The sequence below is a fragment of the Arachis ipaensis genome, chromosome B9, assembly GCF_059453495.1.
Source record: "Arachis ipaensis isolate K30076 ecotype BB chromosome B9, ASM5945349v1, whole genome shotgun sequence".
Taxonomy (NCBI): Eukaryota; Viridiplantae; Streptophyta; class Magnoliopsida; order Fabales; family Fabaceae; genus Arachis; species Arachis ipaensis.
Window position 1 is genome coordinate 43244667 of NC_142444.1, and position 7543 is coordinate 43252209.

The following is a 7543-nucleotide window of genomic DNA, read 5'->3' on the forward strand; positions in this document are numbered from 1 at the left end:
CCGAATTCGACCTTCAATACGAAGCCCGGACAGCCATCAAATCACAATACCTGGCCGACTTCATTGCAGAATTTACAGACACCCCGAAAATCCCAATAGAATGGAATCTCTACGTAGACGGTTCCTCAAATAAAACTGGAAGAGGCGCGGGTGTGATAATTGAAAGCGACCAAGGAACGCAAATCGAACTCTCCCTCAAATTTGGGTTTCCTGCTTCAAACAACCAAGCTGAATACGAGGCACTACTAGCTGGTTTGAAGCTGGTTAGGGAGGTTGGAGCCCAAAAGCTTATTATCTTCAACGATTCATAAGTAGTCACTTTACAAATAGTAGGGAGCTACGAAGCCAAAGATCCCACCATGAAAAAATACTTGGACAAAACCAGAGAATAGCTCGGACAACATGGAGAATATGAGGTCCGTCACATACCCCGAGAACAGAATGCCCGAGCTGACGCACTCTCAAACTAGCCAACACCAAACCAGGGGGCAACAATATAAGCCTCATCCAAGAAATGCTGCAGAACCCGTCAATCTCGGAAGAAGAAAAAGTCCTAGCCATAACAGGTCAGGATCAAGAATGGATGACTCCCATAATTAACTACCTCAAAACAGAGACACTCCCCACAGATAAAAAGGAGGTAAAGAGGTTAAAACGGGAGGCACAATACTACACTATCATAAACAATACTCTATACAAAAGAGGGATTTCAATACCATTGTTAAAATGTGTGCCGACTTCCAACACAAAGGAAGTTCTAGAAGAAGTACACAGTGGCATCTGTGGCAATCATCTCGGAGCGCAAGCACTTACCAAAAAAGTACTCCGGGCAGGATTTTATTGGCCAACGCTACAAAAAGAAGCCATAGAGTTCGTAAAGACATGTTCACCATGTCAGAAACATGCCAACTTTCACATCGCCCCGCCAGAGGAACTCATCAGCGTAACCTCACCTTGGCCATTCGCAAAATGGGGACTCGACCTTCTCGGACCCTTTCCTCAGGGATCGGGACAAGTGAAATTCCTCATAGTGGGAGTAGACTATTTCACAAAGTGGATCGAGGCAGAACCCCTAGCTAATGCCACTGCTCAAAAAAGTCAAAAATTCCTATATAGAAACATTGTCACAAGGTTCGGGGTTCCATACTCCATCACCACAGACAATGGCACCCAATTCACAGATGCAGGCTTCCGAAAGTTAGTGGCCGACTTGAACATAAAACAACAGTTCACTTCCGTAGAACATCCCCAAGCCAACGGACAGGAAGAAGCTGCCAACAAAGTCATACTGGCTGGGCTAAAACGGAGATTACAGGACGCAAAGGGAGCCTGGGTTGAAGAGCTCCCACAAGTCCTATGGGCATATCAAACAATGCCACATTCCACCACAAAGGAATCACCCTTCCGATTAGCGTATGGAATGGAGGCAATGATCCCAGTGGAGATTGAAGAAGGGTCGCCTAGAGTGATCTACTATAATGAAGAAGCCAACTCCCAACTTCAAAGGGAAGAACTCGACCTACTTCCAGAAGTCCAAGAAAGAGCTCGAATAAGGGAAGAGGCATTAATACGTCAAATGGCTTCGAGATACAATCAAAAAGTAGTGCCGCGAGGTTTTGCTGAGAACGACCTCATCCTAATCTGAAATGATATCGGAACAACTCGACCTTGAGAAGGAAAGCTGGCAGCAAATTGGAAAGGACCCTACCGAGTCATAGAAGTACTTGGGAAGGGCTACTACAGACTGTCGGAACTCAAAGGGCGAGAGCTTCCTAGGTCATGGCACGCCTGCAACCTAAGAAGGTACTACAGTTAGAGGTGATAAAGGATCTTAGGATAAGGCATACTCTTTTTCCCGAAAAGGTTTTTTAACGAGTTGCCAAGCCAAGATCTACAAATTGCCCGACTTAGAGGGATAAAAATCCCACATGTATATATCTGCATTTTCTTTTGAATAAAATTTTTTAGATTCTCTACAAATTCTCAAGACGCATTAATCTGAAACGCTAAAAATTCATCGCCCGATTACAAAGCCACGAGATCGGCAGAAAGTGAAAATCAAATTCACTGTCCGACCACAATAAAAGACCAAAGAAGGTGAAAACCAAATTCATCAAAAGGTCAACCAAACAGGGATTAAACCCAATTTCGACAAAATCGGCAAAGATGAAAAAGCAACAAAACAGAATAATGCAAGAAGTTATCAAAAGTGATCCATAGAAAGGACCTGACGGGGTCTTAATAAAATGGGTTGATAAAAATAACTTAAAAGACAGGCCGACGTAAAGAAGTCGGATCAGTCGACCAACCAAAGTTATAAAAAGTCAATCCCTGGAAAGAGGCCTGGCCAGCCCTAGAAAAGAGGATTACTAGAAATAACTTCGAAGAGACCGACATGATGAAGTCAGCCTTCCACAAAACAAGTTATAAAAAGTAAACCCTGAAAGAGACCTGACCAAGGTCCAAGAAAGAGGATTACTAGAAATAACTTAGAAGAGACCGACATGATGAAGTCGGCCTCCCACAAACAAGTTATAAGAGTAATCCCTGAAAGAGACCTGACAAAAGTCCAAGAAAGAAGATTACTAGAAATAACTAACATGACAAAGTCGGCCTCCCAAAAACTCTAACGTTATAAAAAGTAATTCCTAACAGAGACCTCACAAAGGTCCAAACAAAACGGATTACTAGAAATAACTTTAGGCCAAAGCGAGGAAGCCAACATACCAGTTGGATCCAAACATCCACAACCTCAAAGAAATCAAGCCATAAGTATGAAACACAAAGGCAATCCAAAGAGGTCGAGCAACAAGGCTCCAACACTACCAAAAAAACCTAAAAAAAGTACCAAGACAGATGAAAACAGACATGATATGAAAAACATAAAGTTATAATAACAACAAGCTCAAGAGGCTACCAAAACCAGCCCCAAAAGCTTGGAAACCATTTTTTTTTCAAAATTAAGTTGCTAAACAAGCAACTAAGAAAGTGTCAAGGGCCAGCAATGAAGAGAGAATTTTTGCGTGATCTAGAATTCAGAATAAATTTCCGTTGCAAGTATAGCTTCTAAACCAACAAAAGTCCTTTCTTACAAACGTTTTGGTTGTCACAAGTAACAAACCCCTTTAAAATTGATAACTGAAGTATTTAAACCTCGGGTCATCTTCTCAAGGAACTGCAGGGAGATATGTTCTTATTAATGGTTATGAGTTTTGTAAATTGGGGGTTTTAAAGGTAAGGAACAGGTAATTTAAATGACAAATAAAATAGATAAATAATTGTAAAATAAACTATTGGCAAGGTATAAAAATTCAGAAGTCCTATCCTAGTTACTCCTATGAGAATGGAAGTTAATCCCACTTAGTTAACCCTTATGAAAGCAAGAGAAAGTCAAGTGAACTAATTAGTTAGATTCCCAAGTCCTAGCCAACTCCTAAAGAAAGACTAGAGTTAGTAGAATACCAGTCAATTTAGCCGACATAACAACCAATCACAGATAGTTGATAACTCAAGAGCTTCCAATTAATCAATTAAAGCCAATAACATAAAAAGCTAAATAAGAATCAATGATCTGAAATACCTCAACTGCATTAATAAGAGAAAATCAATTTAAACATAAAGAGTTCATAAGCCAATCTGGCAACATAAGTAATTAAAGGACAGCATTAGAGTATCTGAAAGTAAAAGAGAAATATAAAGTAAAAGAAATATTGAACCTGATGAAGAGTAGAAATCCTAAATCCTTTAAGAAGAATCCTAATCCTAAAACCTAAGAGAGAGGAGAGAACCTCTCTCTCTAAAAACTACATCTAAATTATCAAAAGTGAATAAATGAAGGCGTGATCATGAATAAATGGATTCCCCTACTTTATATCCTCTAATTTGTGTTTTCTGGGCCGCAAATTGGGTTGAAAATAGCCCAGAAATCGCTGGAGAAGAAATTTGCCACGCTGATTTTTGTCACTGCGACGCGTCCGTGTGGAACACGCGTTCATGTTGCCTAGCGTCAGGGGAACTATGGTATATTATATATCAAATTGAAGTCCCGGACGTTAGCTTTCCAACGCAACTAGAACCGCGTCGTTTGGATATCTGTAGCTCGAGTTATGACCGTTTTAGTGCGAGAGGGTCAGGCTGACAGCTTTGCAGTTCCTTCAACTTCTTGTATTCCTTCCACTTTTGCATGCTTCCTTTCCATCCTCCAAGCCATTCCTGCTCTGTAATCTCTGAAATCACTTAACACACATATCATGGCATCTAATGGTAATAAGAGAAGATCAATATTTGGTAATTTAAAGCCAAAGAAGCATGTTTTTAATCATAGCACAAAATCAGGAAGGAAAATGTAAAACATGCAAATCATATGAATAAGTGGGTGAAAAGCTGATAAAAAACCACTCAATTGAGCATAAGATAAACCATGAAATAGGGGTTTATCAACCTCCCCACACTTAAACATTAGCATGTCCTCATGCTAAGCTTAAGAGAAGCTATAAAGATGAAGAGGAATGGTAGAATGTATGAAATGCAACCTATCTATATGAATGTAACTACATGCAAAATATTTCTACCTACTTGGTTAAAAGTAAATAAGTCCTCCAAGACAAATATGAATCGAATTCCACTAATTCAAATTACACAATAAAAGACAAGTAAACTTGTAAGAGGATAGCTCATGAAAGCAGGAAACATAGAATTAAGCACTGAACCCTTACTGGTAGTGTATATCACTCTAACTCTCAAGTGTATAGGATAATTCACTCTACTCTTCTCTAATCATGCTTTCTAAACTTTGTTCTTCATCTAACCAATCAGCAAGTATTTAATGTACCAATGCAAATATCATGAGGTCTTTTCAAGGTTGTAATGGGGCTAAGGTAAAGGTGAGGGTATATATATGGCTAAGTGAGCTATAAATTGAATCCTTGATTATCCTAAGATCTCACCTAACATATACATACTTTATATAATTTAAAATGCTTTACCTAGCTACCCAAATTTTTTCCACTTTTGTATTACATGCTTATGTATCAAACTTATTTTTGAATTTTGTCACATGTGCATTGATCATTCTTATTTTGCATTTGGGGTAATTCATATATATAAATAAGGGGATACAAATATATATATATATATATTTGTATCCCCTTATTTAATTACTTAAAATTTTTTTTTCAATGCACATGGTAATTTAATTATTTTGATTTCACATGAGCATGCTTCCCAAATTTTCAAATAACTTATTCAATTTTATTCCCCATTTTTATTTATTTATTTATTTATTTTTATATCATCCCATGTTCCCATAAAATTTCCCATACTTAAATTATACACAATATCTATCTTAAGCTAACCAAGGATTCAACTTGGGATTTTTATTTTGTTTTTCTGCTTAAGGCTAGTAATGTGGCTATGGAATAGAGGGGGGTTAAAAAGCTCAAAGTGGCTAACAAGGGTGACATGAAAAGGGTAGGCTTATTTGGGATAAGTGAATGAAAACAAGTAATGGCCTCAATCATATGCAAGCATGTAAATACACTAAATGATGGACATATAGAATGGAACAAAGCAAAGATTGTAATTATAGAGAAGAGAACACACAAGAATAAAAATATTATGGTTAAATAATGTAACCATATAAATAAGCTCAAAATCTCACAGGCTGTGTGTTCTTTAGCTCAAAAACCATGTTCCAAATACAACTTCAAACAAATTTATTAAAAAAATTTCAATTTAAATTAGTGAAATACTATAAAAATTTCTTGAAAAAGAAAATATTACTTCAACCAAGTAGTAATTAAATGCATAAAATTAAACAAACATGCAATCAAATATGCAAATGCAACAATGAACAAACAAAGATAATAGAGTATTGGTGTTGAAAAGAAGGTAACTAGCCCCTGGAAGTCGGTATCGACCTCCCCACACTTAAAGATTGCACCGTCCTCAGTGCATGCTAAGGTGTGCAAGTGGATGGGTGGCTCCAACTGACGCTTTTCTCTAGAGATTATGCAGATGGACTTGTTTGTCGCCTCATTTAGAGCTTTCCCTTTCCCTTCTTTGGTGGCCATCCTGAAAGAAGAGGAAAAGAAGAAAAGTAACCTAGAAGTAAAGATAAGAAAATAAATACAGTATGGGTGGGTTAATGCCAAATAATGGGGTCTCAATTACATGGTAGCTACAACATGCAAGTGAGAAAACAATAGAAGCACATGGCATACCAGTGTTACAGAATTTGCAACAAAGGAGAGGGGAATGTGGGTAATGCAAGATAGTATAAGTTCATATCAATGCAAGAGAAGTACAAGTATCATAAAAGATTAGCATTGATTTAAATAATGTTACCCAATCAGAATAAAACAAGTCATAAGCACCAAGAAAATACCAGAAAAGATGTAACAGTTGAATGAGAACATTTGAACACCAATGGTAAAATAAAAAATTTAGAAAAGAAAATAAAAATATGCACAAAATTAAAATTCAATGAATGAAAGTATGCAAATAAATTAAATAAAATGAAAGTGAAAAAGGATGAGAAGTTAAAAAGATGAAGAAAAAGAAAGTAAGAAAGGAGAGAGAAAGAAGAAAAGATAGAAGAAATTAGGATTAAAAAAAGAAAAGATAAGATGATTGGCGCTGATCTGGATAAGTTGTGCGACGCATGCGACGCGGACGCGTGGTTCACGAGTTCGCGTGGATAGCGCTTCTATGAAGTGACGCGGAGGCGTGGATCACGCGTTCGCGTGGAGTGATTTGTGCCTTTAGCGCGAGGGCAGCCTCGCGGTCGCGCAACTCTCTGTTTTAAATGCATTTTGCCAAAAATCTGGGTGACGCGGTCGTGTGGTTGACGTGATCGTGTGAATGGCCATACTTTGACAAATAACGCAGACGCGTGGGTCACGCGTTCACATGGGAGGGCTTGGGCTTCCAGCACGAGTCCAGCCCCATTCTAGCCCAACATACTGCCATACACCCCTTTACGTCGATTTTACAGAGCCATGCGTTTGCGTGGGTGACGCGGACGCGTGGGGAAGCTATTTTTCAAATGACGCGGCCGCATCGGCGACATGGTCGCGTGGGCATATTTGTGCCTAAGGCATGCCTCCAGCCACGCTCTCGCGTGACTCTCTATTCACTTTTCTTTTATTCCTAATGCACTTATGATGCGGACGCGTCACCGACGCTACCGCGTCGCGTGCGTGCTTTTTTTTTTTGGTAATGCAGTATGCAGAATGCAATGCTAATATGAATGTTATGCAAAACTCCAGGTTCAATACAATAAAATAAAATAAACCTCAAAAACAAATAAAACTAAATAAAAATGAAAAAGGAACGATCATACCATGGTGGGTTGTCTTCCACCTAGCACTTTTAGTTAAAGTCCTTAAGTTGGACATTTGGTGAGCTCCTTGTCATGGCGGCTTGTGCTTGAACTCATCCTGAAACTAACACCAATGCTTGGACTTCCAATAAGCTCTATCAATACTAAGTAAATTCCTCAAGCTTTGATGGGGTTCTTCAAAAGCTTTGAGCTCCCAAAGTT